The 27,066-nt window shown below is 46.2% G+C and overlaps 1 long non-coding RNA gene across 1 annotated transcript in view; it reads left to right on the top strand.

The window, feature by feature from the left end:
- Window positions 1-27,066, top strand: part of LOC118653782 — a 38,063-nt gene that overhangs the window by 785 nt on the left and 10,212 nt on the right. The gene's annotated exons all lie outside the window — the stretch shown is intronic.

Genomic DNA, 27,066 nt, shown 5'->3' with positions numbered 1-27,066 from the left:
TAAGGTGAGAAAGTTCTGGACAGAACCATTTTCTTGGTTGCTAGGAAGCCCAGACTGGCTTTGTAGTCCACCTTTGGCAAAATGTACAGGAATGAATGGCAGCATTTTGGATGTTAATGTTCCATTTTCATCTTTTCCCATTTAAAAACAAAGGTAGCTCAGTTGGTTAGAGCATCATCCTGATATGCCAAGGTTGTGGCTTCCATCCCTAGTCAGGGCACATACAAGAATCAACCAATGAATGCAAACATAAGTGGAACAATAAATTGATGTTTCTCTTTCTCTCTAAAAATTATAAATTAAACTAAAAATTATTTTTTGTTAACATAATGCTATGTGAAGATTCAGAGACACTGGTAGGATATCTTAAGCAAATTGTAAGCCATGAGTCAATATATACCCTACATATATACCAACAAGCTCAGTAAACATCAGGCATGATTTCTTTCACTCCTTGTATTGTAACAGGGCAAATAGTGTGTGTGTGTGTGTGTGTGTGTGTGTGTGTGTATATGTATATATATATATATATATATATAGAGGCCTGATGCACAAAATTTGTGCACTCGGGGGTTCCCTCAGCCCAGCCTTCGCCCTCTCACAGTCTGGAAGCCCTCGGGGGATGTCCGACTGCTGCTGCACTCACCAGCCGTGAGCCTGGCTCAGGGCTTCTGCATTGAGCATCTGCCCCCTGGTGATCAGTGCGCATCATAGCGACCGGTTGTTCCGCCATTTGGTCGATTTGCATATTAGCCTGACTGCCTCTGCCTCAGCCCCACCACCATGGCTTTGTCCAGAAGGACGTCTGAAAGGTCTCCTGGTCTAATTAGCATATTACCCTTTTATTAGTGATATATATATATGTGTGTGTGTGTGTGTGTGTATATATATATATATATATATATATATATATGGCTAATATGCAGTGTCCCCTCGGAAGTTCGACTGGGAGACCGGGAGTTCGATTGCTCACTATGATGTGCACTGACCACTGGGGGGCAGCGTGGAATGAAGGAAGGCCCAGGCCGGCAGCCAGGGAAGAGAAGCTCTGGCCAGCAGCTGGAAGGCCCTGATTGGTCCTGATCTCCATCCAGGCCTAGGGACGCTACCCATGCACAAATTTTGTGCACCAGACCTCTAGTTTTAGTATAAAGTTAACACATTTATATGGGTCTACAAACAAAACCAGAGATGAAACATTTACAGTGGTCCAGCTGCTACCCCAGTCTCTCCCCCTTTGTTCCCTCCCCATAGGCTATTTTTCCCCATAGGTAATTTTTATTAGTCGCTGATTTCTCCTATTGTTTCTTTTTGAAAAATATCTGAATCTTTTCATTGTCATTTAATTTCAAATATTAATATCTATTTTAGAATACCCCCGCCCTTCCTAAGCAAAAGTAGCATGAGAGAGCTTGTGAGGTGGAGAGAAGGAAAACCAAAGTGGCACACAGTAGTTGGCTTAGAGCACAGGAATTGAGGAGGTTGAGCAAGCAGCCATCTGCAGAGAATAAAGGCATTTGGATAAAGAGGAAAAGATTTGGAAGATATATGTATTCACTTGAGAAAGTGAACATCCTTACTATGTGTAATATTGGGATAGATTGGGCATAGAGGATTGGGGGAAAAGGTCTTCAGAGAAGGGGCTGCTTGAGGAAAATCCTGGCCGAGAATAGGAGAAAGCAGAGAAAGGGAGCGAGGGAAGGCTTTCCAGAAAGAGAAAACTATATTTGCAACAGTGTAGAGGCTAAGAGCACGTATCTAGACCTTCCCAGGATAGGCTCAGGAGTCTGAGCTTTATCCTGGAGGTGAACAACTGGCAACATCTTTAGCAGAATAATTTTTTGCTTAAAGCCATTTAATATAGATACCCACCCTTGATTCTTTCTCTTATACCCCGATTTCAATCTTATACCCTAGCAGTGGTTCTCAACCTTCCTAATGCCGCAACCCTTTAATACAGTTCCTCATGTTGTGGTGACCCCCAACCATAAAATTGTTTTCGTTGCTACTTCATAACTGTAATTTTTCTACTGTTATGAATCATAATGTAAATATCTGATATGCAGGATGTATTTTCATTGTTCGCGATCCACAGGTTGAGAACCGCTGCCCTATAGCCACAATTTCCAGCCTTTTTCACGTCAATAATTTTACTAAAATTCTGTGGCAAACCAAAAAATGTATTTTGCAGATCTGACAAAAAAAAGTAGGTATATTTTTTATTCATTCACACTGGATGGCTATTGTTGTATTGGTTGTTTTTTGGGGTTTTTTGTGTTTAATCACTATGCTTTAATTATGTTCAATTTGTAACAATGAAAATACATCCTGCATATCAGATATTTACATTACGACTCATAACAGTAGCAAAATTACAGTTATGAAGTAGCAACGAAAATAATTTTATGGTTGGGGGTCACCACAACATGAGGAACTGTATTAAAGGGTCGCGGCATTAGGAAGGTTGAGAACCACTGCTCTAAACAATGTTTGCTCTCTTGTGCTTGTGGAGCCTTGGGGATTCTTGTTGCTCAGGGCTCGCTCTCTTGGCTCCCTGGCATTCTCCCATGTGGCCCACAGCCATATGGACCCCCCCACACAATGGACTAATGGACTGCAACTAGCCTGATGCTGGACTGGACGCTGTTCCAACATGGAACAGAAACTCTGGACACCAGCTCTGATTTTAGCTCTACTGAAACCCCAGCTACACTTCTTCTATAACTAGACTAAGGGAAAGGAGACCATTGAAACCCAGGGATATAATTCCACAGAAATAAAGTTTTCTACTATATCATATCCTCTCATGTAAGTCTCAGAAAATCTCTTTTCTCAAGATACTGCAAGGACTCCATCCCCAACAGCAACAGAGGGAGATGAGGCACATTTTCTCAGGTACATTAGGTTATAATAAGAACTAAGGGCTTACTCTTTTTGCCTCTTTATGCATTTATACATGGGTTATATATTTGATTTGTTTATTATGGATTTTCTGCCACCTTTGAGGGGGGTGAATACATTCTAAGCTAATTGGACTTATACAACAAATTATTAAAAATAGAAAATGTATATGCTTATTACTACACTAACTTAGCTATCCTTCTTATAAACTGAATTTCGGGGGAGGGGAGTTGTAGATGCCTGTTTAAACTATTACTATTATAGAGGTCCCTGAGGTTAACTAAATTTGGTATATTAGAATCATTTGTGAATATGTGTTTTTTTAAAATTTTGTTTTATTGCTTAAAGTACTACAAAGAGTATTATATATGCCTCCTTTTTTCCCCCTTCTTTTTTTTTTTAATTAAATCTTTATTGTTCAGATTATTACATTTGTTCCTCTTTTTTTTCCCCCCCATAACTCCCCTCCTCCCAGCTCCCGCCCCACCCTCCGCCCTCACTCCCCACCCACTGTCCTCATCCATAGGTGCACGATTTTTGTCCAGTCTCTTCCCGCATCTCCCACACCCCTTTCCCCCCCAAGAATAGTCAGTCCATTCCCTTTCTATGTCCCTGATTCTATTATGATCACCAGATTATTTATTCACTTGATTCTTAGATTCACTTGTTGATAGATGCATATTTGTTGTTCATAATTTGTATCTTTACCTTTTTTTTTTTCTTCTTCCTCTTCTTAAAGGATACCTTTCAGCATTTCATATAATGCTGGTTTGGTGGTGATGAACTCCTTTAGCTTTTCCTTATCTGTGAAGCTCTTTATCTGACCTTCAATTCTGAATGATAGCTTTGCTGGATAAAGTAATCTTGGTTGTAGGTTCTTGGTATTCATCACTTTGAATATTTCTTGCCACTCCCTTCTGGCCTGCAAAGTTTCTGTTGAGAAATCAGCTGACAGTCGTATGGGTATTCCCTTGTAGGTAACTGGGTTTCTTTCTCTTGCTGCTTTTAAGATTCTCTCTTGTCTTTTGCTCTTGGCATTTTAATTATGATATGTCTTGGTGTGGTCCTCTTTGGATTCCTTTTGTTTGGGGTTCTCTGCGCTTCCTGGACCTGTAAGTCTATTTCTTTCACCAGGTAGGGGAAGTTTTCTGTCATTATTTCTTTAAATAGGTTTTCAATATCTTGCTCTCTCTCATCCTCTGGCACCCCTATAATTCTGATGTTGGTGCGCTTGAAGCTGTCCCAGAGGCTCCTTACACTATCTTCATATTTTCGGATTCTTTTTTCACTTTGCTTTTCCAGTTGGGTGTTTTTTGCTTCTTCGCATTTCGAATCTTTGACTTGATTCTTGCGTTCCTCTGGTCTGCTGTTGGGTGTCTGTATAATATTCTTTATTTCAGTCAGTGTATGCTTAATTTCTAGTTGGTTCTTTATCACAACATCGAGGGTCTCATTAGATTTCTTGAGGATCTCACTACATTTATCGGCGGTCTCACCAGTCTTTTCGAGGGCCTTACTAAGTTTATCGGCAGCTTCTAGACAGTTCTTAAGAGACCTTAAAAGTGTGGTTCTGAACTCAATATCCTCCATTGACAGTTTTGTCCTGTTTCTTTGTCTCCGCATTTTTTATGCTTTCTTGGTGCACCCCCTAGTGGTCTTTGTCCGCAGTCTTGTTGCCTTTAAGCCTTGATTGATGTCGGCAATACCGGGGTGATTTGACCTCCAGGCTAACTGGCTATGAGAGTCTGCTGTGTCTGTAGTGGGAGGGCTTCTGTGCTGGATCTCTAGGGCGGTGCTAATCTAGTGTTTGCCTGAGGCTATCCGGCAAATGGTTCTGTGCAGGGCTTGGGCGGGGCGGGTCCCCGGGGATCTACAGGGCGGGCGGAACAAGCCGTTATGGCGACTCTCAGTTCCTTCCCCAGGGGCTCTGCCTCTCAGAGCCCCAGCAATGGCTGCAAACCTCGGAGAGAAAGCTGCCTTCGAGTTCCGACCGAAGCCAGACAGTCCCGTTTCTCCCGTTTGAGTCTCGGTCCCCAGAGACTCGCCCGGATCTGGAGCTCAGAGTCTGAAACTCCCTCCCGATTGAAAACAACAACCGCGCCCTCAGCCGCCAGCCCGCTCCACGCGCACACTCCGCACCTGAGTATTTCACTTCAGCACTGCGCCTCCTCTGAGTCTGGGTATGATATTCTCTTTCCTCCTAGTTGTAGAATTTCCACTCAGCCAGCCTTCCCGTGGTTCTGGGTGATGTCCGTTCTGTCCTTTAGTTATATCTCTGAAGCGGTTGTTTGAGGCAGCGATCTCCGGCGTTAACCTATGCCGCCATCTTGGTTTCTCCTCCTTTCCCCCTTCTTGACATTCCCCCGGCTTCCCCTATCCCCCAGTGTCTTATGTCCATTGGTTATGCTTATACGCATGCAAAAAAGTCCTTCGGTTGATCTCTTACCCCCCTCCCACCTGCCCCCCAACCCTCCCCAGCCTTCCCGCTGTAGTTTGATAGTCTGTTCAATGCTGCTCTGCCTCTGAATCTATTTTTGTTCATCAGTTTATAATAATAGTCTTTATTATCCATAAATGAGTGAGATCATGTGGTATTTTTCTTTCATTGACTGGCTTATTTCACTTAGCATAATGCTCTCCAGTTCCATCCATGCTGCTGCAAATGGTAAGAATTCCTTCTTTTTTACAGCAGCGTAGTATTCCATTGTGTAGATGTACCACAGCTTTATAATCCATTCATCTGCTGATGGGCACTTAGGCTGTTTCCAGATCTTCGCTATAGTAAATTGTGCTGCTATGAACATAGGGGTGCATATATCCTTTCTGATTGGTGTTTCTGGTTTCTTGGGATATATTCCTAGAAGTGGGATCACTGGGTCAAATGAAAGTTCCATTTTTAACTTTTTTAAAAAAATTGTTTTATTGCTTAAAGTATTACAAAGAGTATTACATATGTCTCCTTTTTTTCCACCCCTTGACATTCCCCCGGCCTCCCCTACCCCCCAGTGTCTTATGTCCATTGGTTATGCTTATATGCATGCATACAAGTCCTTCGGTTGATCTCTTACGCCCCCTCCCGCCCCCCAACCCTCCCCGGCCTTCCCGCTGTAGTTTGACAGTCTGTTCGAGGTTGCTCTGCCTCTGTATCTATTTTTATTCATCAGTTTATAATGGTCTTTATTATCCATAAATGAGTGAGACCATGTATTTTTCCTTCATTGACTGGCTTATTTCACTTAGCATAATGCTCTCCAGTTCCATCCATGCCACTGCAAATGGTAAGAGTTCCTTCCTTGCCGAAACCGGTTTGGCTCAGTGGATAGAGCGTCGGCCTGCGGACTGAAGGGTCCCAGGTTCGATTCTGGTCGAGGGCATGTACCTGGGTTGCGGGCATATCCCCAGTGGGAGATGTGCAGGAGGCAGGTGATCGATGATTCTCTCTCATCGATGTTTCTAACTCTCTATCTCTCTCCCTTCCTCTCTGTAAAAAATCAATAAAATATATATTAAAAAAAAAAGAGTTCCTTCCTTTTTACAGCAGCGTAATATTCCATTGGGTAGATGTACCACAGTTTTCTAATCCATTCATCTACTGATGGGCACTTAGGTTGTTTCCAAATCTTAGCTATGGTAAATTGTGCTGCTATGAACATAGGGGTGCATATATCCTTTCTGATTGGTGTTTCTGTTTTCTTGGGATATATTCCTAGAAGTGGGATCACAGGGTCAAATGGGAGTTCCATTTGTAGTTTTTTGAGGAAACTCCATACTGTCTTCCATAGTGGCTGCACCAGTCTGCATTCCCACCAGCAGTGCACAAGTGTTCCCTTTTCTCCGCATCCTCTCCAGCACTTTTCGTTTGTTGATTTGTTGATGATAGCCATTCTGACAGGTGTGAGATGGTACCTCATTGTTGTTTTGATTTGCATCTCTCGGATGATTAGTGACTTTGAGCATGTTTTCATATGTCTCTTGGCTTTCTGAATGTCCTCTTTTGAAAAGTGTCTATTTAGGTCCTTTGCCCATTTTTTTATTGGATTATTTATCTTCCTTTTGTTAAGTTGTATGAGTTCCCTGTAAATGTTGGAGATTAAACCCTTATCGGTGATAACATTGGCAAATATGTTCTCCCATGCAGTGGGTTTTCTCATTGTTTTGTTGATGGTTTCTTTTGCTGTGCAGAAGCTTTTTATTTTGATGTAGTCCCACTTGTTTATTTTCTCTTTAGTTTCCAATGCCCTAGGAACAGTATCAGTGAATAAATTGCTTTGGCATATGCCCGAGATTTTGTTGCCTTTGGATTCCTATAGTATTTTTATGGTTTCCCGTCTTACATTTAAGTCCTTTATCCATTTTGAGGTTATTTTATTTTTGTGTATGGTGTAAGTTGGTGGTCTAGTTTCATTTTCTTGCATATATCTGTCCAATTTTCCCAACACCATTTATTGAAGAGACTGTCTTGACTCCATTGTATGTTCTTGCCTCCTTTGTCAAATATTAATTGAGTATATTGGTTCGGGTCGATTTCTGGGTTCTCTGTTCTATTCCATTGATCTATATGTCTGTTCTTGTGCCAGTACCAGGCAGTTTTGAGAACAGTGGCTTTGTAATACAGCTTGATATCTGGTATTGAGATCCCACCTACTTTGTTCTTTCTCAGGATCGCTGCAGCTATTTGGGGTCTTTTTTTATTCCAGATGAATTTTTGGAGCATTCGTTCTAGGTCTGTGAAATATGCCTTTGGTATTTTAATGGGAAGTGCGTTGAATTTATAGATTGCTTTGGGTAGTATTTAATTATGTTGATTCTACCAGTCCATGAACATGGTATGTTCTTCCATCTGTTTATGTCTTCCTCTATCGCTTTTTTCAACGTTCTGTAGTTTTCTAAGTAGAGGTCTTTTGCCTCTTTAGTTATGTTTATTCCTAGGTATCTTTTTTTTTTAATATGTTTTATTGATTTTTTACAGAGAGGAAGGGAGAGGGATTGAGAGTTAGAAACATCAATGAGAGAGAAACATTGATCAGCTGCCTCCTACACACCCCTACTGGGGATGTGCCTGCAACCAAGGTACATGCCCTTGACCGGGATCGAACCTGGGACCCTTCAGTCTGCAGGCTGACGCTCTATCCACTGAGCCAAACCGGTTACGGCTATTCCTAGGTATCTTAATTTTTTTGGTGTGATGGTAAATGGGATTGCTTTTTTAGTCTCTCTTTCTGTAAGTTCACTATTGGTGTATAGAAATGCCATAGATTTCTTGACGTTAATTTTGTATCCTGCTACATTGCCGCATTCATTTATCAAGTTTAATAGTTTTTTGATGGAGTCTTTAGGGTTTTTTATGTACAATATCATGTCATCTGCGAATAAGGACAGTTTTACTTCTTTTCCAATTTGGATGCCTTTTATTTCTTCTTCTTGTCTAATTGCAATGGCTAATACTTCCAGTACTATGTCGAACAGGAGTGGTGAGAGTGGGCATCCCTGTCTTGTTCCTGTTCTTAAGGGAAATGGTTTTAGTTTTTGCCCATTGATTATGATGTTGGTTGTGGGTTTGTCATATATGGCTTTTATTATGTTGAGGTATGATCCTTCTATTCCCACCTTGCTGAGAGTTTTTATCAAAAATCAGTGTTGGCTGATACAGCTCCTAGGGCACTTGAAACTAAAGAGAAAATGAACAAATGGGACTACATCAAAATAAAAAGCTTCTGCACAGCAAAAGAAACCATCAACAAAACAATGAGAAAAACCACTGCATGGGAGAACATATTTGCCAATGTCATATCTGATAAGGGCCTACTCTCCAAAATTTATAGGGAACTCATACAACTTAACAAAAGGAAGATAAACAATCCAATCAAAAAATGGGCAAAGGACCTAAATAGACACTTTTCAAAAGAGGACATTCAGAAAGCCAAGAGACATATGAAAACATGCTCAAAGTCACTAATCATCCGAGAGATGCAAATCAAAACAACAACGAGGTACCATCTCACACCTGTCAGAATGGCTATCATCAACAAATCAACAAACGAAAAGTGCTGGAGAGGATGTGGAGAAAAGGGAACACTTGTGCACTGCTGGTGGGAATGCAGACTGGTGCAGCCACTATGGAAGACAGTATGGAGTTTCCTCAAAAAACTACAAATGGCACTCCCATTTGACCCTGTGATCCCACTTCTAGGAATATATCCCAAGAAAACAGAAACACCAGTCAGAAAGGATATATGCACCCCTATGTTCATAGCAGCACAGTTCACCATAGCTAAGATCTGGAAACAGCCTAAGTGCCCATCAGTAGATGAATGGATTAGAAAACTGTGGTACAACTACATGATGGAATACTATGCTGCTGTAAAAAGTAAGGAACTCTTACCATTTGCAGTGGCATGGATGGAACTGGAGAGCATTACGCTAAGTGAAATAAGCCAGTCAATGAAGGAAAAATACCACATGATCTCACTCATTCATGGATAATAGAGACCATTATAAACTTTTGAACAATAATAGATACAGAGGCAGAGCTGCCTCAAACAGATTGTCAAACTCCAGCGGGAAGGCCGGAGAGGGTTGGGGGGCAGGAGGGAGGGGGGTAAGAGATCAACCGAAGGACTTGTATGCATGCATATAAGCATAACCAATGGACATAAGACACTGGGGGGTAGGGGAGGCTAGGGGACTGTCAAGGGCGGGGGGGAAAAAGGACACATATGTAATACCCTTTGTAATACTTTAAGCAATAAAAAAAAAATCCGTGTTGGATTTTTGTCAAATGCTTTTTCTGCATCAATTGATAATGACTATGTAGTTTTTTTCTCTCAATTTGTTTATGTGATGTATCACGTTTATTGATTTGCGGATATTGTACCATCCTTGCATCCCTGGGATAAATCCTACTTGGTAATGGTGTATGATCTTTCTGATGTACTGCTGGATCTGATTTGCTAAGATTTTGGTGAGGATTTTGGCATCTATGTTCATGAGGGATATTGGCCTGTAATTCTCTTTCATTGTGTTGTCTTTATCTGGTTTTGGTATGAGGTTGATGCTGGCTTCATAGAATGACCTTGGAAGTGTTCCTTCCTCTTGAATTTTTTGGAAGAGTCTGAGGAGGATAGGTTTTAGTTCTTCCTTGAATGCTCGGTAAAACTCCCTTGTGAAGCCGTCCGGTCCTGGGCTTTTGTTTGCTGGAAGCTTTTTGATGACTGCTTCAATTTCTTCCATAGTTATTGGCCTATTGAGATTTTTAGATTCTTCCTGATTGAGTTTTGGAAGGTTGTATTTTTCTAGGAACATGTCCATTTCCTCCAGGTTGTCTAGTTTGTTGGAGTAGCGTTGTTCATAGTATTTTTTAACAATCCTTTGTATTTCTGTGGGGTCTGTTGTTATTTCACCTCTATCATTTCTGATTTTGTTTATTTGGGTCCTCTCTCTTTGCTTCTTGGTGAGCCTGGCTAGAGGTTCATCAATCTTATTTATCCTTTCAAAGAACCAGCTCTTGGTTTCATTGATCTTATGTATTGTTTTTTTGGTCTCTATGTCATTTATTTCTGCTCTGATCTTTATTATCTCCTTCCTTCTGCTCACTCTGGGCTTTTCTTGTTATTCTCTTTCTAATTCTTTGAGTTGTAGAGTTAGATGATTTACTACCATTTTTTCTTGCTTTTTGAGGTAGGCCTGTTGAGCTATAAACTTCCCTCTCAGGACTGCTTTCATTGTGTCCCATAGGTTTTGGATTGTTGTGTTTTCATTGTCATTAGTTTCCAGGATGTTTTTAATTTCTTCTTTGATCTCATTGGTAACCCAAGCAATATTTAATGACATGCTATTCAGCTTCCAAGTGTTTGAGTGTTTTGGATTGTTTTTATTGTAGTTTATTTCTAATATTATGCCTTTGTGGTCTGAGAAGATGGTTGGTATGATTTTAATCTTCTTGAATTTGGGGAGACTTTGCTTGTGACCCAATATGTGGTTTATTTTTGAAAATGTCCCATGTGCACTTGAGAAGAACGTATATTCTTCGGCTTTGGGGTGAAATTTTCTGAAGATGTCAATTAAGTCCATTTGATCTAATGAGTCTTTTTAGGATTGCTGTTTCTTTGCTAATTTTTTTAACATTTTAAAATATATTTTATTGATTTTTTTACAGAGAGAAAGGGAGAGGGATAGAGAGTTAGAAACATTGATGAGAGAGAAACATCAATTTAGCTGCCTTCTGCACACTCCCTACTGGGGATGTGCCCGCAACCAAGGTACATGCCCTTGACCAGAAACGAACCTGGGACCCTTGAGTCCACAGGCCAACATTCTGTCCACTGAGCCAAACCAGTTAGGGCTCTTTGCTGATTTTTTGTCTAAAGGATTTATCCAGTGATGTTAGTGGTGTATTAAAGTCCCCTACTGTGATTGTATTGTCGATCTCTCCCTTGATATCTTCCAGGAGTTTTTTTATGTATTTGGGTGCTCCTACATTGGGTGCATATGGTTGTTATTTTTTTTAATATATTTTATTGATTTTTATGGAGAGGAAGGGAGAGGAATAGAGAGTCAGAAACATCTATGAGAGAGAAACATCGATCAGCTGCCTCCTGCACACTCCCCACTAGGGATTGTGCCCGCAACCAAGGTACATGGACTCGAACCTGGGACCCTTGAGTCCGCAGGCCAATGCTCTATCCACTGAGCCAAACCAGTTAGGGTGGTTGTTATTTTTTTTTTACTTGACAATCTGAAGTAGCAGTTCTCAACTTGTGGGTCGCAAACCCTTTGGTGGTCGAATGACCCTTTCACAGGGGTCGCCTAAGACCATCCTGCATATCAGATATTTACATTACAATTCATAGCAGTAGCAACATTACAGTTATGTGAAGTAGCAACAAAAATAATTTTATGGTTGGGTCACAACATGAGGAACTGTATTTAAAGGGCCAGAAGGTTGAGAACCACTGATCTAAAGGAAGAGAGGCCAGTGCCCCTGACTAATAGTTGGATGTTACATGTTTGTTTTCTAATATATATTTTTATGGATTTCAGAGAGGAAGGGAGAGGGAGAGAGAGAGAGAGAAATATCAGTGATGAGAGAGAATCATCCATCAACTGCCTCCTGCACGCCCCCGACTGGGGATCGAGCCAGCAGCCCAGGCATGTACCTTGACTAGGAATCGAACCGTGACCACCTAGTTCATGGCTTGATGCTCAGCCACTGAGCCACACCAACCAGGTGGGTGTTGCATGTTTTTAAAATTCTTGTGTCACACAAATGTGCCTCTTGCCACATTGGTTGAAAAATCACTGTCCTATAGCAAATCCTGTTGTTCTCTCTTAAAAATAGAACTAAATCCAAATGGTCCTCATTGCCCCCACCCTGGTTCAGGACTCCAGTATCTCTCCCTTGGATTATTACAAAGCCCGCTAACTCTTCTCTCTTCTTCTGACTTTCCCCACATAATCTCTTCTAAACACGGATGCCAGAATGATCCTGTTAAAACCAGTCCAATTGCGTCACTCATCTGCTTGATCATGATCTCACTCCAAATAAAACTCCCAAGTCCCTACAATGGCCCACAAAGGGCAAATACCATCAGACCCTTCCACCCCCACCTCTCTAACCTCATCTCCAACTGCTTTCATCTTCAGCTGACTCTGCTTCGGTTACACTGGCCAGTTATTTTCCCATCTCAGAGCCTTTACATTTGTTGTTTCCTTTAGCTTCTTCCATCAGTCTTTTTAGGTCTTTAATCACATGTCACCTTCTCAGTGAGGCTTTCCCTAATCACCTCATTTATTTATTTATTTAAATATGTTTTATTGTTTTTTTACAGAGAGGAAGGGAGAGAGATAGAGAGTTAGAAACATTGATGAGAGAGAAACATCGATCAGCTGCCTCCTGCACACTCCCTACTGGGGATGTGCCCATAACCAAGGTACATGCCCTTGACCGGAATTGAACCCGGGACCCTTGAGTCTGCAGGCCGACACTCTATCCACTGAGCCAAACCGGTCAGGGCCCTAATCACCTTATTTATTTAAAATTGCAACTTCTGTCCCTGGCTGGTGTGGCTCAGTTGGTTGGGCGTCATCCCATGCACTGAAAAGTTGCCAGTTTGATTCGTGGTCAGGGCACATGCCCGAGTTGCCTGCAGAAGGCAGCTGATCAATGATTCTCATCATTGATATTTCTATCTCTCCCTCTCCCTTCCTTTCTCTGAAATCAATAAAAAATTTGCGCTGAACCGGTTTGGCTCAGTGAATAGAGCGTCGGCCTGCGGACTCAGGGGTCCCGGGTTCGATTTTGGTCAGGGGCATGTGCCCTGGTTGCGGGCACGTCCCCAGTGGGGGGCGTGCAGGAGGCAGCTGATCGATGCTTCTCTCTCATCGATGTTTCTAACTCTCTATCCCTCTCCCTTCTTCTCTGTAAAAAGTCAATAAAATATATTTTAGAAACAATTTGCAACTGCTCTGACCAGTTTGGCTCAGTAGCTAGAGCGTCAGCCTGTGGACCTAAGGGTCCCAGGTTCGATTCCGGTCAAGGGCATGTACCTTGGTTGCGGGCACATCCCCAGTTGGGGGTGTGCAGGAGGCAGCTGATCGATGCTTCTCTCTCATCGATGTTTCTAACTTTCTATCCCTCTGTTATGGGTTGGCTCAACGAGATAGACCACCGACTCAGAATTTAAATTTAAGAGCCTTTATTAAGCTGGCCAGCTGACCACAGCGCCTATCTCCCCCTCTGGGAGATTCGGAGCATGTGGCAGAGATCAAGGGTGCAGTATGATCCTTTATAGCAAAACAGTGTTAGAAAAAAAATACAAAGCATTCCATTAGCTGTTCCTTAGAAGTTCACAGAAAGTTCATAAGCACAAAGGGGGGGTAAACAGAGTCACACCTGGCTGGAGCATATCATAACACATTGTTTTTCTAAGACAACCTAGCAATTTTTCTTCTATGGTTCCTAACCCTGACACAATCCTCCATACGTCAGTCCCCCCTCCCAGCACATTCAATTTCTCATGTCCCATTTCCACCCCTCAGCACATTCTGTAACATTCTGTAACCCTTCCATGCCGCAGTCCCTCACCCTAGCACATTCCCTACTGGTCTTGTGCCCGAATCAAATCTTTGATTCAGTGCCCTCCTCTATGATATGAAATTGAGGAGGCATTTGGCAATGTAGGGTCGAGCCACCGGGGAAGAGTCCGGCATTTGATGGTGAAGAATTGGCTCAGCCGCTGACATAGAGTCTTAGTTCCCATGTCTTTCTCCTTCCCATTGGTCAGTTCACCAGGCGAGAGGCATGAGGAGGACGGGGTTACAATTTCCAGTGCCTCTTTCCTGCGACTTTGATGGCGGTTGGAATGCTCAGCACCACCTGGTAGGGTCCATCCCATCTAGGTTCCAGGCTGCTAGGGTCATGGCGCTTCACCCAGACGAGATCACCCAGAGAGAAGGCAGGCTGTGTTGGACTGGATCTCAGCACGTCCTCCTCCCGTATGGCTTTCATCACCCGTTGTGCTGACGTGGCGCTGCTCTGCAAAGCCTGTAAGGACTCAAGCAAATTTCGGGTAGACAGCCGGGCAATTTCTTCCTCCCTTAGGTGGGGAAGAAGAGGTGGCGGCCTGCCAAACATAATTTCAAAAGGGGTGAGTCCTTTTATATACGGAGTACACCTAGCTCTGAGGAGGGCAAAAGGAAGGAGACTTACCCAGTTTTCGCCAGTCTCTAATTTTAACTTAGTTAATGTTTTCTTTAAGATCCGATTTATTTTCTCTATTTGTCTAGAACTCTGTGGCCTATAAACACAATGCAATTTCCAGGTAACCCTCAGGGCCTTAACTATGGATTGTAACTTTGGCGATAAACGCCGGGCCATCGTTGGACCCCATATATAGTGGTAGGCTAAACCGGGGGACAATTTCAGTGAGGAGTTTTCTAACTACTACCTGTGCTGTCTCTGCCTTGGTTGGGTATGCCTCAGGCCAGCCAGAGAAGGTATTAATGAAAACCAGCAATTATTTATACCCTCCTTGTCCTCCTGGCATCTCGGTGAAGTCCACTTCCCAGTGTTCTCCGGGGTTCTGACCTCGGAATCGCTGTCCCGGTGTGGCGACAACAGGGGGCCCTTGATTCACCTGGGCACACATTTGGCACCTTCTAGCCAAGTCTTGGGATATTTTCTGGAGCCCTGGGATGTAAAATTCTCTTCCTAGTAGTTCTGATAGCTTCGTTCCCCCCAGGTGGGTACTCTAGTGGGCCTGGGAAGCAATGGTCCGCCCCAGGGCTTCTGGCACTATAGGCCTCCCGTCTGGCAGAATTAGCCATCCAGCCTCTCCTTCCCGGGCCCTTAGTTTCTCAGCTAGCCTCTGCTCCTCTGGCAGATGAGTAGGCTTCTCTGGGAGCCTTCGTGCTGGCAGGGCTACGAGAACTTCTAGGGGCCCTCCTGGTCTTTTAGCCACTTCCTTGGCCTCCTGTAAGGGCCGTGTGAGGAGATATATCCTTGCAGTCCCTGGGTAGGTCTGGCAGGACGAGTGCCGGGGCACTCACCAGGACTTCTTAGATCTCCCTTGCCTCCTCCTCATGTCACTACTGCCGCCCCGCATACCGCATACCGGGTACCTTCCTCTACGAAGCTGCTCCCGTCCGTGTAGAGGGTCTCATCCGGATTCTGCAGGGGCTGGTCCACAAGGTTCTCACGGAGGGAAGTGAGGGTAGTCAGTGTCTCCTCGCAGTCATGCAAAGGGGCCTCTGCCTCCATGTCAGGGAGGAGTGTGGCCGGGTTCAAGGCAGCTGTTTTCAGGAAGCTGAAATGTTTGCTCTTTTTCCCTTTCCCCACCAGAGGGCCTGAGTGAGTGCTATGAGTTCCACAAGGAAGTCCACCTTTGGCCCCCCACTGTCAGGGTCATTCTGGGCTCCTGGGGGCTAGCTGAGCCCCAACAACCCCAATCCACCTCCTCCACCAGCATGGGAGGGAGTCGGTTCCCCCGCATGTTCAGGGCACTCCCTTTTTCAATGTCCTTCCTTTCTGCAAAATGCACATTGATTTTCCCCAAGCCTGGGTTGGACTCTTTTTCTTCCGCGAGGCTTTTTTTTTGCCTTTGTTGTCTTTCCGGCCCCTTGGGCCTCCCTCCTCGCTCAGGGCCAGGAGGACCTTGGCCATCCGGGTGTTTAAACCTGCCATCGGGTCCTCCCGATTGTCAAAAACCTTCTGGGCCACCTCAACCAACTTAGAGATTGATTTCCCCTCAAAGCCTTCTAACTTCTGTCATTTTTTTCTAATATTTGGGGCCGACTGGGAAACAAATGCAACATTGACAGCCCTCCGACTTTCCGGGGCATCAGGGTTAGGCCCCTGGACTGTCTCTGTCACCTTAGAGAGGTTTGTGGGTCTCCAAGCAGCAGCTCGGATGCCCCCTAATAGAGTCTGGCGATACCGATCGAGAGCCTCCTTTCCCCTGTCACTATAGGGGTTCCAGTTGGGTTGCCTGGAGGGAAACACAGCCCTTAATCTGTACTAAAGGAGCTTTATTTCCTTACAGGGTCTTACATGTCACAGGACCTCACAGGGTCTGTAATTCCTGTAACAGAGGGCTAGTATTCATCACTTTATTAACCCCCTCTGTTCTAGACAGGCCTTCCCCAGTTTCCTACAGTTGAGGTTTTGTGCCACCCCTGGCATGGGCATGGTCACACAGGCCTGTCAGACAGCATACAGGTTGCTAACTGTCAACTCTTTCTCAATAGAGACCAAAATTTAATGGGTATTCTTCTTTGCCCACCTGGGCAACTGCCCTCTCGGCAGCTAGACACCCTTTACTTTTTGGGTTCACCCCACATAGCCTTCTTCCAGGACAGTTTACACATAGGCCAGTTCTTCTTTCTAGCCACAAATACAGTTTGTCCAATTTCCTTAAAATGTATTCTGGCACAGGAGAAAGTTGTTTTGCTGTACAAAGGTAGCTTAACCCCTATACAACTGGGCTCGGACCTCTGCCTAGCAAATTGCAGTCTATAAGTTCAATATGCAGCCTCCGGTCCTCCTAACCTAATGAGGTTTCGGCTAGTCTCTGAGTCAGACTTCTCCTCTCTCGGAGAATTTCAAAGTCCTGATGGCTCCCAGGTCTAGGGAGAGTGCTCTTTTCTTAACTCTGTTTATTAGTTACAGGGCCCTGCTTTCCTTGTCTTCCCACCAGTCCCCTTTATGGCAGAGCAGCGACCAGGCCTCTTTGAAGGGAGTGTACTGGAAGGGGATATCAGCCCCCCCCTCTTCCAGCAGCAACAGGTACTAAACCCTTTCAGTACATTTGCAAGCAGGGAGCTTTTACTAGCTCTATCTGCAGTTTTCATAGATCTCAGGCTTGCTACTCTATTTCTGGGGCTGTAGGAAGGCTAGTACCAATCACTGGCTTATGGCTTAACTGCTGTAGCCTGCAAGCCAAAGGCCTAAGTACTTTCTCGCTGCTGCTGCTGCTTCTTTTTTTAGGGCCACTGCAGGCAGCTCAGGCATCTAGCCCCCCTTCTTTGATCATTCACTCCCCAATCTGGTCTGGAGCTGGGGAATAGCGCCTCCATCTGCCTTGCATCCCCAGAGGGCTGCCTGTCTAGCCCCAGATCTAGAGGGCCGGCCTGCCGTAGTGGCAACATAGGAACTGCAGGACTGGCGGATGTCGCAAGGTCCTGCAGGTTCTCCCCTCTCTCTCTCTCTGTCAAGAGCTGGTGGCGTGGCCTGGGCCTGAGGCCAGGGCTCACCCAGATCCGGCGCCTGGGGACCATAGGGGGCGGCCGGCTAATGGGTTCTTCCTGCTCTCCCTGAAGGACCGGGGGAGCCTTTCCCTTCTGGGGCCCGGCCAAAAGAATTGTCTGTCTCTGTCCCAATTTTCCCCTCGGGAGGCATGCCCTCATCTACCGGGGTTTCTTGGACAATATGTCAACCCAAACCTGAATATAAGGAATTTGGTCAGGATGCCCTGGGCGGCTGTATATGACATAATGGACCCAGTAGGCAGCGGTCAGATCAAAAGACCCTGCATCCGGCCACTCCTCCTGGAAAGTGGGCCACTCCCATTCACAGAATCGCTGTAAATCAAAAGCATTAACATTATAACTTTTAAATCTACCCCAGAACTTCAGTTTAATACAGTAAATTACAACCCAGGTAAGAGCAACTGATAGAAAGTTTTATTAACTAAGTAGGCTGATTCCCCTTTAACAGTGAGCAAAAGACTCTGAGAAAAAATAATTCTCGCAGCTGCAAGAGGCTTTGAAGACTATTAAAGGGGCCAGCCCAAGTGTATCAACAGAAAGCAGAATAAATCAAAGTAGCTTTTACTTTACACAGACCAGTAATGATTTACACTTTCTTAGTAGACCAGCCCAGGCTGGAGCTGTATCTAGTCCTCCTTGTCTGTAGTAATTTGGCTAGTCCCAAACAAACTTTTTCCCGACCCCATGATGATCAGTGGTGAGAGACAGACAAGGGAGGGGGTGACCTGTTTTCACAGATCCTCACGCAGATGCCCGCCTGGCCGTGTCCCTTGGGAGCTTAGATTCGTCGTAGCTAAGGTGCACCCATATAAACCCCGGGCCTGGTCACCTCCATATGGGGGTGAGTCACTGTTATGCCATATGACAAATTGCGGAACCGCAGGTTGGGGCCCACTCGGACTCCGTAACTGAAGTCGTGGAGCCACACAAAGGAGAGGAGAGGGCAGGCCCCCTCCCTCCACACTCACACACTTTCACCAGACATTCACTCAGAGTTTAAACAATCCACCCAATTCCTAACAATTTCCCAATTCCTGAGGGAGCTCTATAGCTTCCCGGGAGGTGATCAAGCTCCCCTTCCCCTCACCCGGAGTGGGCCTGACTGACAGGGGGTCGACGAAGATGACTGACCCTATCCCATTTGACAAAGACAAAGACAACAAAGAACAAAGACAAAATAAATCAGCCAAATGCAACCTAAGGTTGCCCGGAACCTGCAGCTTGCTCCCTGAAGTCCTGAAAATTTTCAAAAAACATTGCAGCAGGGTGTACACAGAAGCAGACAACTTTTTGACAATAAACACCAAGACAAACAAATACCAGACAGACAAACCCAGTGCAGCCTACAGCCGCACGAACCAGGGACCCCGGCCACCGTCGTGGCCGCAGGTCAGGACCAGGAGTACCGCTGCGTCCAGCCCTCCGTATAGGTCCTTCCGTGGGACGTCCCAATTCCAGTTTAACGACCGGTCCTTACCTCTCTCGAGAGTCCAGGTGGCTCGGTTTCCGAATTGAAAGTTTTTGGGTGGACTGGAGGCCTCCTTGGTAGTCGTTCCCCACAGGTGTCGGATATCTCGCTGCGTGCCCGGCGACAAGTGGGGGAGAGCCTCCTGCCTTGAATAGGGGGTCCCTCTCCTCCCTGCCAGGGGAGAGCCTCCAGCCCTAAACAAGGGGTCCCTCTCCTCCCTGCCGGGTATCTCGCTGCGGGCCTCCAAATGTTATGGGTTGGCTCAACGAGATAGACCGACTCAGAATTTAAATTTAAGAGCCTTTATTAAGCTGGCCAGCAGACCACAGCACCTATCTCCCCCTCTGGGAGATTCGGAGCATGTGGCAGAGATCAAGGGTGCAGTATGATCCTTTATAGCAAAACAGTGTTAGAAAAAAAATACAAAGCATTCCATTAGCTGTTCCTTAGAAGTTCACAGAAAGTTCATAAGCACAAAGGGGGGGGTGTAAACAGAGTCACACCTGGCTGGAGCATATCATAACACATTGTTTTTCTAAGACAACCTAGCAATTTTTCTTCTATGGTTCCTAACCCTGACACAATCCTCCATACGTCAGTCCCCCCTCCCAGCACATTCAATTTCTCATGTCCCATTTCCTCCCCTTAGCACATTCTGTAACATTCTGTAACCCTTCCATGCCGCAGTCCCTCACCCTAGCACACCTCTCCCTTCCTCTCTGTAAAAAATCAACAAAATATATATTTTTAAAAAATTGCAACTTCTGCTTTCCACTCAGCATTTCCTAACCACAATCATGCTTTATTTTTCTCCATAGAACTTTCTGATATAGTTTTTTTCTTTTTTGTCTGTTCCCATCCCTACAACATAAACTCCATGGGGGCCTAGATTGTGTGTTTTGTTCACTGTTGCATTCCTTAAGCCTGGAATAGTGCCTCACACATAGTAGGTGCTCATTACATATTTTTTTTTTAAGATTAAACAATTTCTGCCTGGCCAGTGTGGCTCATTGGTTGAGCTTTGACCATGAACCAGGAGGTCATGATTCGATTCCTGGTCAGGACACATGCCCAGGTTGCGGGCTTGATCCCTAGTAGGGGGCGTACAGGAGGCAGCCGATCAATGATTCTCTCTTCCTCTCCCTTCCTTTCTTTGAAATCAGTAAAAATATATTTCAAAAAAATACAGACACCATCCTGTTTGATAGCTGGCTGTACACAAATAGGAAGTGGGTAGGTATGCCCCAATTTTCAAACCTCTCTTCTCTCCTCACACTTGCAGTCTTTCCTCTTCCATTCTCACTCTGTGTTGGTGGTCTTGCTTCCTAGTCATTGAGAAAATTTGAGCCATCACAGAATTTCCATAACTCACCTATCACATCCCAGCTAACCAGCACCTGGCACTCAAATCCTCTGCCTTCCTCCTGTTCCTACAGATGAAGTGCATGTGCCAAGGCCAGCCTTTTTGCTTGCATGTGCCCTCGATCCTAACCTCTGTCACCTATTCAGGAACCGTGTTCTGGCAAGCCTTTCTTTTCTGTCCTGCTAGTCACTGGATTGTTCCTATCAATGAATAAATAGTTGAGCCCTAGCCAGTTTGGCTCAGTGGATAGAGCGTCGGCCTGCGGACTGAAGGGTCCTGGGTTTGATTCTGGTCAAGGGCACATGCTCGGGTTGCAGGCTCCATCCCCAGTGGGGGGCGTGCAGGAGGCAGCCGATCAATGATTCTCTCTCATCATTCATGTTTCTATCTCTCCCTCTCCCTTCCTCTCTGAAATCAATAAAAATATACTTCCAAAATAAATAGTTGATCATCTCTCCCATCTTAAAAACCTGCTCTTTACTCCAGCTCCCTTTCCAACTACTGCTCCTTTCCTTCCTTCCCTTTACAACAAAACTCTGAAAGATCTGTTTATATTTACTGTTTCCAATTTCTCTCCCCCCATTATTTTTTGACATATAATACACATACCATAAAAGCCATCATTTTAAAGTTACAATTCAGTGGTTTTTGTCTTTATTTTTAAAATATATTTTTATTGATTTTAGAGAGAAAGGGAGAGAGAGAAACATCAGTGATGAGAGAGAATCACCTTTGACTGCCTCCTCCACACCCCTCACTGGGGATCGAGCCTGCAACCGGAGCATGTGCCCTGACCAGGAATGGAACCGGGACCTTCTGATTTCATAGGTCGATGACACTCAACAGCTGAGCCATGCTGGCCAGACCAATTCAGTAGCTTTTAGAATGTGAGCATACTGCTAATTTGAGAACACTTATTATATCCACTAGAAGCCCAGTGCACAAAATTCATGCATGGAAGGAGGGGTGCTCTCAGCCTGGCCTGCACCCTCTCGCCATCCAGGACCCTTTGGGGATGTCCAATTGCTGGTCAGTCAGACATCCCTCTCAAAATCCGGGACCACTGGCTCCTAACCGCTTGCCTGCCTGCCTGCCTACCTGCCTAATTGCCCCTAAACCCTCTCCCTGCCTGCCTGATCACCCCTAACTACTCTCCTGACTGCCTGATCATCTCTAACCACTTGCCTGCCTGCCTGATCAACCTTAACCACTTACCTGCCTGCCTGATCACCCCTAACTGCTTGCCTGCCTGCCTGATCGCCCCTAAACGCCTCTGCCTCAGCCCCCTTCGCCGTGGCTTCATCCCAAAGGACGTCCAGAATGACGTCCAGAAGGTCGTTCGGCTGCCCAGTCTAATTAGCATATTATGCTTTTATTATTATAGACTAGAGGCCCAGTGCACAAAAATTTGTGCACTCGGGGGGGGAGGGGGGGTCCCTCAGCCTGGCCTGTGCCCTCTCGCAGTCTGGGACCCCTCAGGAGATAACGCCCTGCTGGCTTAGGCCTGCTCCCGGGTGGCAGAGGGCAGGCCCAATCCCTAGGTGCAGCCCCTGGTTGGGCTCAGAGCTGGGCCGATTGGGGAGTTGGGGCGCCGCCCCGTCATGCACAGAGCAGGGCGGATTGGGAGGTTGCAATGCCACCCTCAGTCACGCTCAGGGTAGGGCCGATTGGGGGGTTGGGGCACCGCCCCCTGTCACACTCAAGGCAGGGTCGATGGGGAGGTTGCGGCGCCACCCGCTCTCACGCACAGAGCAGGGCCAATCAGGGGGTTGGGGCACTGCCCCCTGTCACGCACAGAGCAGGGCCCATCAGGGGGGTTGGGGCTCCTTACCCTGTCACGCACAGAGCAGGATCAATCAGGGGGTTGGGGAGCTCCCCCCTGTCACTCACAGAGTAGGGCTGATAGGGGAGTTGGGGCACCGCCCCCTGTCACACACAGAGCAGGGCGGATCAGGGGGTTGGGGCGCCGCCCTCTATCACCCACAGAGCAGGGCCGATCAGGGGGTTGGGGCACCGCCACTGTCACACTCAGGGCAGGGCCGATGGGGAGGTTATGGCTCTACCCCATCACACACAGAGCAGGGCCCGTGGGGGCGGGGAGGTTGGGGCGCCGCACCCTATCACACACAGAGCAGGGCCGATCAGGGGGTTGGGGCGCCGCACCCTGTCACACACAGAGCCGCAGGGCGATTAGGGGGTTGGGGAGCTCCCCCGTATCAGGCACAGAGCAGGGCTGATCAGGAGGTTGGGGCGCCTTCCCCTGTCACGAACAGAGCAGGGCGGATAGGTTGTGGCCCCGCCCCCTGTCACACACAGAGCCGCAGGGCGATCAGGGGGTTTGGGCGCTGCCCCCTGTCACGCTGATCCCAGTGCTGGGAGGCCTCTCGGCTCCGCTGATCCCGGTGCTGGGAGGCATATTACCCTTTTACTATATAGGATAGAGGCCTGGTGCATGGGTGGGGCTGGCTGGTTTGCCCTGAAGGGTGTCCTGGACCAGGGTAGGGGTCCCCACTGGGGTGCCTGGCCAGCCTGGGTGAGGGGATGATGGCTGTTTGCAGCTGGTCACACACCCTTCAGGGTGGGGGTCCCCACTGGGGTGCCTGGCCAGTCTGGGTGAGGGGCTGAGGGCTGTTTTCAGGCTCGTGCGTGACTGAAGCTCCCAACTGCTCCTTTTTTTCTTTTCTTTTTTTAATTCTGGGCCAGCTTTAGCTCTGAGGCTCCAGCTCTGAGGCCTCTGCTGCTGAAAACAGGTATCTGGTTTGTTTCGGTTCTATAACCGAAACTCTGTATCAACTCTAGCTCTGAGATTCCAGGCTCGCTGAAAGCAGGTTTCTGGGGTTTTGTTTAGCTTCTATATTTGTAACTATGTTTCTTAAACTGCAAGCTCAGAGGCTGGCAAGGCAGGCGGGCAACGTTGGAGTCCTCCGTCACTGAAGCAAGCAAGCCTCATGTTAGTTTCAAGCTGCCTGGCTGCCGGCCGCCATCTTGGCTGGCAGTTAATTTGCATATCGCCCTGATTAGCCAATGGGAAGGGTAGCGGTCGTACACCAATTACCATGTTTCTCTTTTATTAGATAGGAGATTAGCAGTGACTTTCCATCCTCCTTCTCCCCCAGCCTTAGGCAACCAATATTTCTGTTTCTATGAGTTTGCATATTCTGCACATTTCATATAAATGGAATCATACTTTATGTCATCATTTGTTTTTGGCTTTTTCACATAGCATAGTCTTTTCAGGGTTTCTTCATGTTGTAGCATGTGCCAGTACTTAATTCCTTTTCATGGCTGAATAATATTCCACTGTGTGGACATATTTTGTTTATCCATTATCAGTTGGATTCTAGGGTTGCTTCCACTTTTTGGAAGTAGTGAATACTATAAACATGGTGTGCTTAATTTCTTGCAGTCCTTTCCTGCTTTGGTGTTTTCAATACAGCAGCCAGAGGGATCCTTTTGTTGTAAAATATTGGCAGATTATATCACACCTCTTCTCAAAACTTTGCAGTGGTTCCTATATCATTCTATCTAATAATATACAAACATGGTAATAGACCGTACCTTCGCTATGCCTCCCATCGCCTAATCAGTGCGATATGCAAATTAACCGCCAGCAAAGATGGTGGCTAATTTGCATACTGCAGGCAGGGTGGGACAGCACCATCCCGCCTGCCCTGCTGCCATCCGGGCCTGCTATCTGCGACCCGGGGCGGCGGGCATCCCGTGTGCGACCCGACCCGGGACGGCCGAGCAGGGCAGCAGCGATCGGCCGGCCCGCCCGGGCGTCCCGTGTGCGACCCGACCTGGGGCAGCGCCCCAATCCCCTGATCGGCCCTGCTGTGTGCGTGACCCGGGGAGGGATCAGGCCTGCCATCTGCCACCCGGGGATTGGGCCTAAGCCAGCAGGTGGTTATCTCCCGAGGGGTCCCAGACTGTGAGAGGGCACAAGTGGGGCTGAGGGACACCCCCCCTCCCCCACCAGTGCACAAATTTTTGTGCACCGGGCCTCTAGTCTCTATATATAAAAGGTTAATATGCTAAGTGTCCCTCCGCCCGTCTAACCAGTCACTATGATGCACATTGACCACCACCAGGAGGTAGATGCTCAATGCAGAAGCTGCCAAGCTGCAGCGACTTGGCAGCAGCGGTTCTTGGGTGACACTCTAAAACCAGAGAAGAGGGAGCCCGATTCCTTGAAGGGCCACACGATTCCACCTTCTGCTATGGGTTATGTTGTTTCTGGGGCACTGTTGGCCCCGAATCTGGTTTACTGCACACTTGCATTTGCATTCCACACCCTGTACGACAGCAACTTTGCAGAGTGCCCTCTCGCACTTTGGGACCCCTTGGGAGATGTCAGAGAGCCAGTTTTGGTCTGATCCCCATAGGCCAGGCCAAGGGACCCCACCTGCTGGAGGGACCCCGCTTACTCCACAGGTGCCAGGGAGGGACCGTGGGAGGTTGGCTCCAGGGCATGTTCCCCCCTGCCCCCTGTCTCACTGGCCACCTTCTAATTAATTTCCTTTCAATGTGCACAAATCCATGCACCGGGTCACTAGTTCGGAATAAAAGCCCAAGTCTTAACTATGACTTGCTGGATCTTGCCCATTAGCTCTTGTGACTTTATTCCATCCCTTTAGTCGACTCTCCCCCTTGCTCACTCTACTCCAGCCATAATGGCTTCTGCCATTTCTGAACAGGCCAGGCACACTCCTAATCCCAGGGCCTTTTCACATATTTTTCCCTTTGTAGTAGGAGCTTAATATTTGTGAATGCATAAATGAACTCTAGATATTTCTAAGGATGGTTAATCCTATGTATGTAGCTGTCAATATATATTTTCCAAGAATTCACCAAGTATGAGCCTATCTTTGCTATCATGCCTTCTTTAAAGACATAAATGATCATAATAAATTTTTGTGGTGTATAGGACAGCCCAAGGGACAGTAAAGAAAATTCTGGGCAGCCCCTACAGAGCTTCTATATACCAAACAAAGGCTATAAAATTTCTCTAACTTTTCTCCTATGGAAATAGTTTAAAGATAACATCTGTGACTACCATAGAAAATTAGATCTTAGTTTGCCTCTTGAATTTTTCCTGCCTACATCACTTAGCATCACTTCTTTCACCAGAACAGCAAACTCCTCGTGGCTGTAAGAATCATGGGGGCAGGGACTGTGTTCACTACCATAGTCTCAGTGACAACACTAGGAGGCGCTCAATAAATGTTTAGATATCCAGGTCTGAACTGTCTCCATTCTGTCTTTATTTCCAGAGAAATCATAGTCTGTGTCTGAAGAAAAGTGAGCAAAAAACTAAATGAATGTAACTTTTCTGTTATTTACAGCATAGTTTTATTTTTAAAATATATTTTATTGATTTTTTACAGAGAGGAAGTGAGAGAGATAGAGAGTTAGAAACATTGATGAGAGAGAAACATCGATCAGCTGCCTCCTGCACATCCCTACTGGGAATGTGCCCGCAGCCCAGGTACATGCCCTTGACCGGAATCGAACCTGGGACCTTTCAGTCCGCAAGCCGACGCTCTATCCACTGAGCCAAACTGGTTTCGGCTGCATAGTTTTTTAAAAATATATTTTATTGATTTCAGAGAGGAAGGGAGAGGGAGAGAGAAATACAAACATCAATGATGAGAGAGAATCACCAATCGGCTGCCTCCTGCATGCCCCCTACTGGGGATCGAGACCGCAACCCAGGCATGTGCCCTTGGCAGGAATTGAACCTGGGACCCTTCACTAACACTCTATCCATTGAGCCAAACCAGCTAGGTCTACAGCATAGTTTTTTTATTAAGAAAATGAAACTATGAGTTATGAGGAAGTGGTCTTCACCCCTCCCCCCTGACACAAGAAAGAGAACAAGGAAGTAAACAAGAGGAAGGTGGCAATGTAGAAAAGGCAGGCAAGATGGACTTTAAAAACTATTTAGCAGGAGGGAGGGCCTTCCTGTAGTCTCTCCAGTTGTTCTGGTTTAGGGATTTTCTCTAGCAACACGTGGCAGTTTAGGGGCAGGAGACTCCCACACCACTGCCTTTCTCACATGGTGCACTGTGCTCTGGTTATTTCTAGCTGTCTCTTGCCACCACTGGGCCATGGTTCAAGGATAAGGACTTGTTTGAGTCCTTGACCGCCCCCCCCCCCCGCCCCCCGCCAGGGTCTGGCACTGTCAGTGATTAGTAAATGTTTGCTAAATGAGTAAATAAATGAGAAAAAATTTACGGGGGTGGGGAGTGTGGTTTACTGAGTTGAACTGGCAAGGCAAGTAGAACAAAAGAGGGAGGTGCTGACATGAAAACAGCCTTAAGAGGGCTGGCAACAGGCCCTAGGCTGGGTAAGCAGACAAGTGATGCCAACTTACAAATGATGGGTTTCAGAGCATCGCTTCTCCTAGGACCAGCTCCTCTAACTTCTGCCACCAAGAGGGTCTGCATTTCACTAATGACCTCAATACTTCCAAATGCAATGGACACCAGATTTCTTATTTTCCTTAGCCTGTGGCATCAGACATTGCCTGCCGTTCTTAAAATTTTCCCTTCCCTTCTTTTAGTACTCT

Source organism: Myotis myotis, unplaced genomic scaffold (assembly GCF_014108235.1).
Source record: "Myotis myotis isolate mMyoMyo1 unplaced genomic scaffold, mMyoMyo1.p scaffold_m19_p_4, whole genome shotgun sequence".
Classification (NCBI taxonomy): Eukaryota; Metazoa; Chordata; class Mammalia; order Chiroptera; family Vespertilionidae; genus Myotis; species Myotis myotis.
The sequence above is the reverse complement of the archived record's forward strand: the minus strand, read 5'-3'. Positions and strand labels throughout refer to the sequence as shown.